A 13,310-nucleotide genomic window follows, 5' to 3' on the forward strand; every position below is an offset into this window, starting at 1 on the left:
GTACTCTACTGTGCTCTACTTTACTCTAATGTACGCTACTGTACTTTACTGTACTCTACTTTCTCTACTGTACTCTACTGCACTTTACTGCACTCTACTTTACTCTACTGTACTTTACTGTACTCTACTTTCTCTACTGTACTCTACTGTGCTCTACTTTACTCTGATGTACGCGACTGTACTTTACTGTACTCTACTTTACTCTACTGTACTTTACTGTACTCTGCTTTCTGTACTGTACTCTGCTGTACTCTACTGTACTTTACTGTACTCTACTTTACTCTACTGTACTTTACTGTACTCTGCTTTCTGTACTGTACTTTACTGTACTCTATTGTACTCTACTGTACTCTACTTTACTTTATGGTATTTCGACATCTGTAGTTTTTAGTTACTTTTTAAATTCAGATTTTATGAGCTGAACAAACATCCTCGTAACATTCAGCGTGCAGTCGCGTCAAAACAAACGAAATTAGAAAAAAAAGCAATTTGATAAAAGACCAATAAAATGACAAAAAACTAAAAACATTCAATACAAAAAATTCAAAACCAACAAAATTACACAAAAAACAACAAAATTAGATTCAAAATCAACAAAATTTGCTAAAAAGAAAAACTCCAAAATTGGTCTTGAAGCAAAGTGAAATAATCATCCCGTGACATCACAGATATCAGCTGGCGACGTTTCTGCTGAGTCACCGTGAGGAGGAAGAGCGAGTCAGCAGATTTAAGGTGGTGGAGAGAGGAAGCTGCTCGGTGTGGCATTATATGAGCACATCTGTGTGTATCTGTGGTTTATTGATCTGTGTGTGTGTGTGTGTGTGTTTATTTTACTGACACTGTGGGGACTCCTCTTCCTCTCCAACACGAACCCGTTGACCTCCAGTCGATTCCTGTTGTCATGACACCGGGACGTTCCTCCATAACTCCCGTTCTCGTGAACACGATATCTCAGGATCGCCTGAAGGACTTCCTTCAAATTTGGCACGAGGATGTGGTTTTGGACTGATCTTAGACTTGGTTTAGCTCTGATTTAAGATTTGTTTTGGACTTGTTTTAAACCAGTTTCAGATGTGGTTACAGGACCGGTTTTTAACTGGTTTTAGATGACTTTTAAATTAACTTTGAACTAGTTTTAGACTTTGTTTAGGACTGTTTTTGGACTGGTTTTGAATCCAGTTTTGGACTACTTTTAGATGGACTTTAGCCTGGTTTTAAACTGGTTTTAGATCCAGTTTTAAACTGGTGTCAGACTTGATTTAAACTGGTGTCAGACTTGATTTAAACTGGTGTCAGACTTGATTTAAACTGGTGTCAGACTTGGTTTAAACTGGTGTCAGACTTGGTAAATTTTGTGAATCTGTGATGTGGATGGAAACATCTGGAAACAACCACGAGGAGTGAATCATATGTGAAACCTGATGACTTTCAGTCGTCGTGTAAATCAATATGAAAGTGTTGAATGTATCTGTGATCATATAAAACTCATGAATCATATTCATCGGACCGACGTCTGGATTTACGTCCGTCTCATGTTCGTGCGTCTGAGGGGACGATCGTCGTTGTCGCTGCCGCGTGGACGTCTGGAGGTTCCTGTCCTCCACGTCTTCAGCTCAAGGTGACTCCTCGACAAAAGCTGCTGCACGCACACGCACACGCACACGCACACACACACATACACACACACACATTCTCACATACACACACACACACATACACACACACACACACACACACACCCACGCACACACACACACACACACACACACACACACACACACACACGCGCACACACACACACACACACACACACACACACACACACACACACACACACACACACGGAGGCTGCTGCAGACACAAAGGTTTGTAATCTGGTTAGAATTAAAATACAAACACATGATTTGAATTTGAAAATATTATTTGAATGATGATGTGTGCTGCCTCACGAACACACACACACTCATACATACACACACGCACACACACACACACACACACACACACACACACACACACGCACACACACACACACACACACACACACACACACGCGCACACACACACACACACACACACACACACACACACACACACACACACACACACACACACACACACACACACACACACACACACGGAGGCTGCTGCAGACACAAAGGTTTGTAATCTGGTTAGAATTAAAATACAAACACATGATTTGAATTTGAAAATATTATTTGAATGATGATGTGTGCTGCCTCACGAACACACACACACTCATACATACACACACGCACACACACACACACACACACACACACACACACACACGCACACACACACAGCAGCTGCGAGTGGATTTGCATTAGGAGAATAACACACACACCCATAACTGATGAGCGTTGAGATAAAGAAGGAGTCGGACGCAGACAGATGAAATGAGGAGTTATAATGGAATAACTCTACTTTTATTGAACTGTGTTTGCTGCTGGATATTAAAATGAAAGGAAGGAGGAAGGTGATGAAGAGGAGGAGGAGGAGAAGGAGATGATGGAGGGATGGAGGATTACGGGGATGGAGGAGCAGCGACGGGAGGTCTGATGAGATCCGTCCTCTGAATATTCGATGAGGAGGACGCGGTGTGATCGGCGTCAGCAAGTCAACAAACAATCTAAATGAAAAATACGACGCTGGCAGCCAAGAGGTGAATTATTACTGCAGCTTAGTGTTTCAGTGGAGGAGGGGGGAGGAGGGGGAGGAAGAAGAGAGGGAGGAGGAGGAGGAGGTGCCCAACTCACAACCACATGCAGACGTTGGTGGAAGGTACTCGAGTACTTCATTACAACTTGAAGGTACTTTATTTGTTTATGTAGCTCAGTCAGGCCTTCCAACCAATCAGCAACCAGCAGTGATGTCATCAACCATCAGTGATGTCATCGTTGGTTTGTGAACGTTATGAATCCTCCAGTTCAGATTCTGTCCGTCACCATCTTTGCTAGTTTGGAGCAGGAAGTGACCATATTTGGACGAGCTGGGGGAGGAGCCAGCGGTGGATCTGACCGATCTGATTGGAAACCTGACGATACTACGTCCCGCCCACCGATAGCTGTAACCTGACTGCACCACAGGCCTGTCAATCAAACAGACACGCCCCCAAAAACAAAAACAGGTCTTCTTGAATCTTCTTTTCTAATGAATGAGGGATTATTTTCAGATGGACCTCCAGAAAACTAATAAGAAGGAGTGACTTTAGCTAACAACACCAAGATAACTGATGGACACATTTTATTCACTTTGGATTTGATGAGAGAAGTTGAATGGGAGTCTATGGAGCCGGAGGCTTTTTGGAGCCGACCTCTAGTGGCACCTAGTGGTATTGCAGCTGAAGACACTTCTGGATCAGAACCATTTTACAGACCTGAAGCTACGAACTCTTTTATATTCAGTCATTTCCTCTGAACGTGAACCAGCAGCAGGTTTTTCCTGCCGAAGGTCACCGAGGGTTCGAGGGAGTTTCTCCAAATATGTTCCTTCAAAGTTCTCCAGATGGTCCTGGCAGCTCTTTCTTATAGATTTATCCACTGAAGGCTCGTTCTCAGGGACGTATGAGTCCAGCAGCTGCTCCTCGACTCCCTCTCGGTGTGTTTTATATAAAAAATATTAATTTTGACGAAATGCCATATGGGCCATATTTCCTGCTTCTCCTCGGCGAGTCGACACATCTCACCTCCGAGCCGCTCTGATCTCCTGCTGCAGTCATTAAACAGAGTAAACAGAAACACGGCCTCCTCCTCCTCCTCCTGCAGCTCCATCTATTTCCTCCATCATTAACTCACTGTGTCTCTGAAAATTTGAATCAAAACCAAACCATTTGTTGCTGTGATTTAATGTGTGTGTGTTTGTTTGTGTTTGTGCACTTTCAATGCCACCCCCCCCACCCCCAACCCCACCGGGGCCGGGAGGGGGGGTGTCATACATGTCTGATTTATTGTTTTGATAGCGACGAGAGCTAAAAGCTGCTACGAGTCGAAATGCTCATACATTTATTTATTTCATGCATTTCCTTTTTTTTCCGTCTGTGTGAGGAAGCTGCTGTTTAACATGTGAGTCAGTATAACGTCAAAGCGTGAGATAACTACGCTTGGAGATCTTTTGGCGTGACTGTTACAGGTTTTGGCCGTTTTCAATCATGTAATTTACGGGAAACCATTTAACAAAAAAAAACCACGGTTTGGGTTTGGAAAAAGGAAGTGACCATATTTGGATGAGCTGGGGGAGGAGCCAGCGGTGGATCTGACCGATCTGATTAGAAACCTGACGATACTACGTCCCGCCCACCGATAGCTGTAACCTGACTGCACCACAGGCCTGTCAATCAAACAGACACGCCCCCAAAAACAGGTCTTCTTGAATCTTCTTTTCTAATGAATGAGGGATTATTTTCAGATGGACCTCCAGAAAACTAATAAGAAGGAGTGACTTTAGCTAACAACACCGAGATAACTGATGGACACATTTTATTCACTTTGGATTTGATGAGAGAAGTTGAATGGGAGTCTATGGAGCCGGAGGCTTTTTGGAGCCGACCTCTAGTGGCACTCGCTGGTATTGCAGCTGAAGACACTTCTGGATCAGAACCATTTTACAAACCTGAAGATACGAACTCTTTTAGAAACAGTCTGTGACTAAAACACAAAAAACATGACGTTAATCAGCTGTTAACTCTGCATAAACTCTCGATTATGTTTTAATCACCTGATTGGTTGAAAATCAGATTTTTAAATTTTGTAGTTTCGGATGCAGCCAACAGTTTCTTACTACACTCTGAAAATCACGTGCTTTTACTTGAAAAATGCTTATTTTCTAAATAATAAGGATTATTTTCAGATGGACCTCCAGAAAACGTTCCTCAGTAATTGTACACAGACTTGAACCAGAACAATGCTTTTTGAACTCCTCACCTTGCAGAGACATCCCACGCTGCTAATCGGATAATTAACAGGTTGTGTTTCCATGGCGACCGATGACCGTGTTTCCCCGATGGGCTCCTGGACCTCCAGCGGTTTTTCCTCGGCCGGTCGGAAGGAAGACGCGGAGACATCAGAGTTTAATCAGGCTCACAGGGACGCTAACTGAAGCACAATCATAAGCTTATTTCCCCCGATGTCAGCACATCCACTTCCTGTAATTTGTTGTTTTTCATAAACAGCAGCCGGAGGAGGAGGAGGAGGAGGTGAGGAAGGACTAACAGACGTGGAGGCCGACAGATGGACGGATGGAGATGCCGCGGAGGGGATTTGGTTTCTAATCCCGGCGCTGTGGCGCCTCGTCGTCATCTTCACTTTCCTAATTATCCTGCGGAGGAAACAAACTCGATTTGTCAGCCGGAAATTTAATTGAAGTTTCCTGGTGGAAATCATGTCGGAGGCTGAAGAGAGCTCCGGAGACGAGCAGCTTTATTAGAGGTGTTAGTGTTGGTGATGTTTACTGAACACTGCGTTTAAAAACCCCGTAACTCTGAACACGTTGGAAAAATGGTTCCGATGCAGAAGTGTCTTCAGCTGCAATACCAGCGAGTGCCACTAGAGGTCGGCTCCAAAAAGCCTCCGGCTCCATAGACTCCCATTCAACTTCTCTCATCAAATCCAAAGTGAATAAAATGTGTCCATCAGTTATCTCGGTGTTGTTAGCTAAAGTCACTCCTTCTTATTAGTTTTCTGGAGGTCCATCTGAAAATAATCCCTCATTCATTAGAAAAGAAGATTCAAGAAGACCTGTTTTTGGGGACGTGTCTGTTTGATTGACAGGCCTGTGGTGCAGTCAGGTTACAGCTATCGGTGGGCGAGCGCTCCGAACTAGCAAGATGGTAATGGACAGAATCTGAACTGGATTTTGATGATTTATTGGTTTAATTTAAGGTATATAAAAAAAAAAATCATGATTTTATACCGGCAGCTGTTTCTGGACAAGTTTCGGTATTTTTTCCATTAAAATCCGGGTTTAAAAATTCAGGTATCATATAGTGAACTCATTAAATCATAAAAAATGACAATTTGTTTATTGAGAAGGTGTTAAGTTTTGATGTAACATATCTTATTAATGATAATTTTACATTTTCATCACGTCAAAATATTATGTATTTTGTATTTATTTGTTAACATTTGTTCATTTTTATTTAATTTGTTTTTAATTTTATCCTCCTATGATGAGAACATAACATAAAATAATAGATAAAGAGTTCATATTTGCATGTTTTGATAAAGAGTTTAATGATTAAGTTGAATAAATAAATAAAATGTCAAAATATTTCAATTATTATGTATTTGCATTTATTTCTAAATATTTATACATTTTTATTTTTTACTTAATCCTCCTAAAATGAGAACATAATACAAAATAATAAAGAGAGAGTCAATGTTTGCATGTTTTGATAAATATTTAAATGATTAAGTTGAATGAAATAAAACAATATCCAGGATTCACCGTAAGTCTCTAATAATCTCCATTTTCTCAGAAAGCTGTTAAATTTAATGGAGTTACTTTAAATTGAAGAGGGCGGGGTCAGAGGCTGCGGCCCCGCTCTGTGATTGGCTGCGGGCGGTCTATTATGATAATGAGGAGGGCGTGGCCCGGGGTCCGGAGACGCTGGGCTTGCTGAGAGCCGCCTCATTGTGTGGTTTGGACCCGGACTGGACGCACCGCCGCTCCGCCCGGAGAACCTCCCGGTCCCGTCTCGGTGGATTTATACCCGGAGCTGTCGGCACCTCCTCGAGCTGGATTTTTCCCGCCGGTTCGGTCCCGGTTTTTGCGTGTGGAAATAAGCGGCGCAGCAGTGGATTAACGTGCCGGGCTGGCGTGTCGCGGCTGGACGGACCGAGACGGAGCGGAGTCCGGCTGCCGGAGCTGCTGCTCCGCGGAGATGTGGAGGCGAGAAGGTGAGTTCTTCTTCTTCTTCTTCTTCTCCTTCTTCTCCTTCTTCTCCTTCTTCTTCTTCTTCTTCTTCTTCCTGCGCGAGACAACCCGCGCTGTGTGTGTGTGTGTCTTTCTCTCCGTGCGCGCGTGGTAGCCCCCCTTGATTGACGGCTGTCAGTCACCCCCCCCCCCCTCTCCCCACCAACCCCTCGCACGCACGCGCGTGGCAGCAACAACAAACAATCCGGAGAGAGGCACGCGCCTCGTCTCGGCGCCTCATTACCTGCAGTCACCTTCCCGGCGCGAGGATCCGAGCTGACGGACACTCTGCAGGACCGGGGAGGGTGTGTGTGTGTGTGTGTGTGTGTGTGTGTGTGTGTGTGTGTGTGTGTGTGTGTGTGAGCTGCAGCGGCTGTTTGGGTGGTGTCTTTGTCTTCTCTGTGCTCTAAGGGTTAATTTTAACACAGCACAGACTGTGTGTGTGTGTGTGTGTGTGTGTGTGAGTGTGTGTGTCTGTGTGTGTGTGTGTGTGTGTGTGTGTGATCCTCTGGTTTTTACCGATGATTCACTGCACGATACTTTTTTCCATCTGAAACAGTTAATCGATCACGTTGATCGACAGAACAATATTTTGATAATCGATTAATCGTGTCTGCTCCGATCGGGGCTGCTTCAGGTGTTTGTGTGTGTCATCAATAAATCCACTTCAAGAGTAAAAAGACTTCTGATCGATTGATGACTCAGCAGATTCCAGATGATCAGCTGATCAATCATAGGTTAAAAAGAAAACCCCCCAAAAAACCCAAAAGGTCACAAACATAAAAAAATCTCCTGAGTCAATAACTGACGTTAATCCATAAAGGTTCTGATGTCCTGCAGCTGATCATCATTATTGATAGTTATTGATCAATCAACTAATCCAGCGAAAGTGAAATAAAGAATCAATAATTAAAAAAATATTTACTGATCGATCGAGTCAGAGTCGTCTGGGTTCCGGATCAGAACCGGATCGATCAGCTGATGATGTTGCCTTGAACTCCGGGTTAAATTCAAATCTGTAATCAATAATAAGATCTTTGTGTCTTCTTCAGTTCCTGTTGAAATGATGTCACTGTGATGTCATCAGGAAGTTGTCATCATGGTTTCCAGTTGTTGCTGACAGAGTTGGTTCTGGTCCGGCCCGGTTTAAGTGTCCCAGGTTAACGTCCCCGTTCGGAGGGTAAACCTGTTCGTAGTATCCTGATGTAAAAGTTTATGAGCGTATGATGGAGGTCGAAACATAAAAACATAACGATCATATAAAAGACGATCAGTTCTGATTATCTTTATTGACTAATCAGTCAGCTGATCGCTCAGAGGAACCACAGCAGCTGCTTTTACTGTCTTTTGGCTGGAGCTCTAAAATCCTCCGTTTTCTGAATGGAGTTTGGTTCCTGTGAAACTTCAACCTGGATTCTGATTGATCATTAAAGTGAGTAAGATCCCTGTAGCTCTTCCTCAGCCTGTCACTGTGATGACATCATCACCTGATCACAGCTGATCGGCTTAACGATCATTTCTATTGATCTGTTTGAAACTTACAGAAAGATTTCAGTCAGTGTTTGAGGTTTCTTCTTCTTCTTCTTCTTCTTCTTCTTCTTCTTCTTCTATTGACGAGTCAGACGAACCCTGAAGATGTTACATTCAGAAGACCAGAGAATAATGTTATTGTAGGAAGAAGCCTTTGAACTGCCGTTTGTCATCAACCGTTATTGTTCTCATCATCTGCGTGTGTGTGTGTGTGTGTGTGTGTGTGTGTGTGTGTGTGTGTGTGTGTGTGTGTGTGTGTGTGTGTGAGAGAGAGAATGTGAATATTAAACCTTTTGTTGAGGATGCAGCTGGTTTTTATTTCCTGTCTGAGAGTCTGTTGGATGTAGGAAACAATTAGAGGAAGTGAGGAGAGGAAGTGAGGAAATTAGAGGAGGAAGTGAGGAGGTGGGAAGAGGAAGTCAGGAGGGGAAGTGAGGAGGTGAAGGAGAGGAAGTGAGAACACGAAGTGAGGAAGTGAGAACACGAAGTGAGGAAGTAAGGAAGTGAGGAGAGGAAGTGAGAAGAAGAAGTGAGGAGAGGAAGTGAGGAAGTGCGGAAGTGAGGAGAGGAAGTGGGAAGACAAAGTGAGGAAGTGAGGGGAGGACAGATGTGTCCCTCTGCTTCGTCCTGATTGGACGGCGTGTTTTTGTTTGTAACGTCGGACTCGCACATGAACACTCAACATCTCGCTTCAGGTTTCACAGTGAAGCAGCTCACTCTGAAACAGCAGCAGAATTGTGTGTGAGCACTTCCTGTCTGCAGTGCATCATGGGAGTTCAGACCAACATCACTGGATCGCTGTGGAACGGAAGGAAACCTAAAAACGGACAGATTCTCAGGCAGCTTCTGAACTGTCGTCCGTCGATGGAATTAGTTCAAACTTGGGGAAATCATTCACTTGATACCAAAGATGGATGGTTTTGATTTTGGGGGGCCAAGGTCAAAGTTCAAGGTCAATTTCTTCCATCCACATGAACATGATGTCTCAGGAACGCCTGGATGTCGACCTGAAGGATGAACTGATTTGAGTTTGGTGGTCAAAGGTCAAAGTTCAAGGTCACTGCGACCTCACGTCCGCCTCATCTGACCGTCCCATTCTGGTGAACGCGATATATCAAGAACGCCTTGAGGGAATTTGTTGAAACTTGGCACAAACATTCACTTGATACCGACGATGACCTGATGCGATTTTGGTGGCCAAAGGTCAAAGGTCAAGGCCACCATCACCTCCTGTTGCTCCCGTGCTTGTGAATGCTGTATTTTCTGGGAACACCTGGAGAGGATTTCTTTAAAATTTGGCGCAAAAGGTCAGTTTGACTGAAAGATGAGCTGGTACCATTTTGGTCAAAGGTCAAAGGTCAAGGTCGCCATGAGCTTGGATCCATTTCTCACGGTGAAATGAGGTTTAATTTATTAACTATTTTCCGGTTGAAGATAAAGTGAAGTTTGATTGACAGAGTAGAAACAGAAAGAGAAAGAGATGACCTCGTGTCTTCCACCATCGCTCTGCTGTGTGTGCGTGAACGAGTTAATTGTCGAATCATCTTCTTTTGTCTCTCTCGGCTCGTATCGACACCTTCCAACATGGCCGCCTGCCAAGCACACACTCACAAACACAAACACAAACACACACACACACACACACACACTCACAAACACACACACACACACACTCACACACACACACACACACACACACACACACACACACACACACACACCACGCTTTCGTGAGCTTAATGTCCTCACTAATTCAGATAAACACCGTTTACAAGCTGAGTGTTTTTCAGAAAAACTTTGTTCACATCAAACTTAAAAAAAAAAATAAAAAAGAATATTTAAATGCTAGTTTTTTCTTCTGCTGCTTTAATGGCTGTAGGCTAACACACGCACACACACACACACACACACACACACACACACACACACACACACACACACCCCTGCAGAGAGGGAGGTGTGTGTTGTGTTGCTGCCAGAAGTTGATCAATAAAGCAGGAAGAAAAGCTTCATAGAGAGACAGAGGTCAGTGTGTGTGTGTGTGTGTGTGTGTGTGTGTGTGTGTGTGTGTGTGTGTGTGTGTGTATGTGTGTGTGTGTGTTGTATAGATGTTTTCTGACCTGATTTTAACGTGTTTGCTGCAGAGAGAAAAACCATGAAGCCACATTATTCAGATTTTCTGTTGCCGGCGACGAATGTAACGTTAAAAAATATGGATATGAACGTGTTGTAAACCTGAAACTGATCAATACGTGTGATCACCTGATCGATCAGGATCTGAACGTGTAAACGAAACCTGCATAAAGGAGAAATTATCATAAATTAAACACGTATTCTCCGGCTGCAGCTCAATTTCACAAAGAAAAAGAGCGAAAAAAGTCAGAATTGTGATTTAAAAACTCTAAAGTCTGAGATAAATGACGAGGTTTTGTTTTGACATTTTAATTTTTCTAAACTTCCTGCTGTTGAGCAAATTTCAAATCTTCTAATACAGTTTTCCGTTTGAATGACGGTTCTACCTTGGTGTATTTTTGTATCGTGCCTTTTGGTCAGCCAGGATTAAAATATAAAAATTCTAAAATTCGGACTCATAAAATTTATCCACATTTTGTAAAACAAAACTGAAATTTAGGAGATTAAAACTGAGATGAAAATGTATTGAATTATGAGATAAAAGCTCAAACTTTTTATTGCGTGAACCAAAATGATAAATTAATTAATCTGTTTATTCTCTGCTTCTCGTTCGACCACCGTCAGTTCGAGGCTTTAATGTTGTTTTATGAGGATGTAAAACTTCCTGCTGATTTGTTTGTTTTGGACAGTTTAAAGGATGGAAATGAAAAAGGCTGAGACTGACACTTCAGGGTCGATTGGTTCGTCTTAAAAAGACTCAAACCTCATGAAAGCCTGAAACAATTTCCTTCCAGCGGCTCAACGCTCAGATCAAGAGAGAAACGTCAAAGTTACGACTTAAACACTTGAAATTATGACGTAAAAGAAGATCTGACTGAGAACCAGAGGACAGTAAGCCCCGCCCACTGAAACCCGCCCGCATTCCAGGCCTGTCAATCAAACAGCCCCAAACAGTTTTGAGTTTGAGTCCTTCAAATTAAAAACCCTTATTTCAAACTAAAAAAAAACCTCATTTCAAATTAAAAGCCTTTGTTTAGAATTTAAAGCCTTTGTTTCAAATTAACAGAAGTTGTTTCAAATTAAAAGCCATCTTTTCAAAATAAAAGCCTTCCTTTTCAATTCAACGCTCTCGTTTCAAATTTAAAGCCTTTCTTTTAATTACAAACTGTTGTTTTGAACAAGAGCCCTTGTTTCAAATTTACGACTAGCTTTGTAATTCCTCTTTTGATATCAGTGATAAACTTGCCGACTGTCATCAGACATCCAAATTATAATAAAAGAGATGATGTTAGAAGAAGAAGAAGAAGCAGCTGAACGGGTCTCAGATTTACATCATTAAAGATCCATCAGCGCCGACATTCAGAGGACGTTCGCTGATGTTTCGAGGTCACACGAGGTCACACGAGGTCACACGAGGTCACCCAGTAACTGTGTTTCCTCTGAGTCTGTATCATGAATAGAATGATATGAATAGAAAGGTCAGAGGTCACAGTCATTCTTGAAATGTCCTACTTCCTGTCGTCCTACTTCCTGTCCGTCCATATTTAGCGTCATGTGAAGACGGCTGTTCCACTTCCTGTTGTGAGTGTGTGAAAGTGTTTTTCTGGTCGTAGGAGGTGAGAGAACAACTTTTCATTTCCTCTTCCAGTAAATTAATCAGTTTCTAGAACGAAACACCGTCGAGTGTGAGGGAGGATTTTATTATTTAAGTTTATATTTCTATTGTTCTCTGGGCTTCATATCAGCAGGAGATTTAATATTTTAATATAGAAACAAAGAATAAATCTGCCTTCAAAATAAGAGCTTTAATTATCTTTAAATCACATTCATCCACTCTTGAGAAATTGATGGATGAGAGTTTTGTTTTTTTCTGATCTCGTGGCCGAGGTTTTGAATGATCATGATGATACACACACACACACACACACACACACACACACACACACACACACACACACACACACACACACACACACACACACACACACACACACACACACAGGTGTATTAAAAACATGTATCTGCAGCTTTGAGGTGACCTGTGTGTGTGTGTGTGTGTGTGTGTGTGTGTGTGTGTGTGTGTGTGTGTGTGTGTGTGTGTGTGTGTGTGTGTGTGTGTGTGTGTGTGTGTGTGTGTTACGTTCCGCCTGTCTGCTCGTGCACACACTCAGACATCCATCCCGACTTTTCTCCTTTTTCTCTCTTGTCCTGCTTTTGTACCCGTTCTGCTTCCCTGAACAGACCTTTCTCCTCCTCCTCTCTCTTCCTCCTCCTTCTCCTCCTCCTCTTCCTCTCTCTTCCTCTTCCACTTCCTCCTCTTCCTCCTCCTCTCTCTTCCTCTTCCTCTTCCACTTCATCCTCCTCTTCATCTTCCACTTCCTCCTCCTCCTCCTCCTCCTCCTCCTCAGAGGTGTCAGGGTAAATTGTGCCTGTGAGATGAAGACAGATAGTTTCTTTGAAGCAGCTGGTGTCTCCTTGTGTCCTGCAGCTCTGAGAGGATTTCATCTGTCTGACCTTTACATGTGGTGATCTGAGGATGGTGGTGGGGAGGGGGGGAGGGTGGGGGCGTTGGGACCCAATCAGGATCCATCTCTGTCTCTGACAGGTCCATACTTCCTGTCCTCTGGACACCGAACCCTCAGAGACAGACTTCTGGCAGCAGGACGAAGACAAAGCGTCCAGATTCTTCAGCTTCTTCTTCAACGTTAAAGTTA

At 43.1% G+C, this 13,310-nt stretch overlaps 1 protein-coding gene across 1 annotated transcript in view; it reads left to right on the forward strand.

The window, feature by feature from the left end:
* Nucleotides 1-6,648: 6,648 nt before the first annotated feature.
* Nucleotides 6,649-13,310, forward strand: part of LOC138209976 (semaphorin-6D-like) — a 75,238-nt gene continuing 68,576 nt past the window's right edge. Inside the window, 1 exon segment of the mRNA XM_069168836.1 lies at nt 6,649-6,917. The gene's annotated coding sequence lies outside the window, so the exon portion shown is untranslated.

Source organism: Embiotoca jacksoni, unplaced genomic scaffold, assembly GCF_022577435.1.
Source record: "Embiotoca jacksoni isolate LCO1_2020_lvr unplaced genomic scaffold, fEmbJac1.0.p SCAF_41, whole genome shotgun sequence".
Classification (NCBI taxonomy): Eukaryota; Metazoa; Chordata; class Actinopteri; family Embiotocidae; genus Embiotoca; species Embiotoca jacksoni.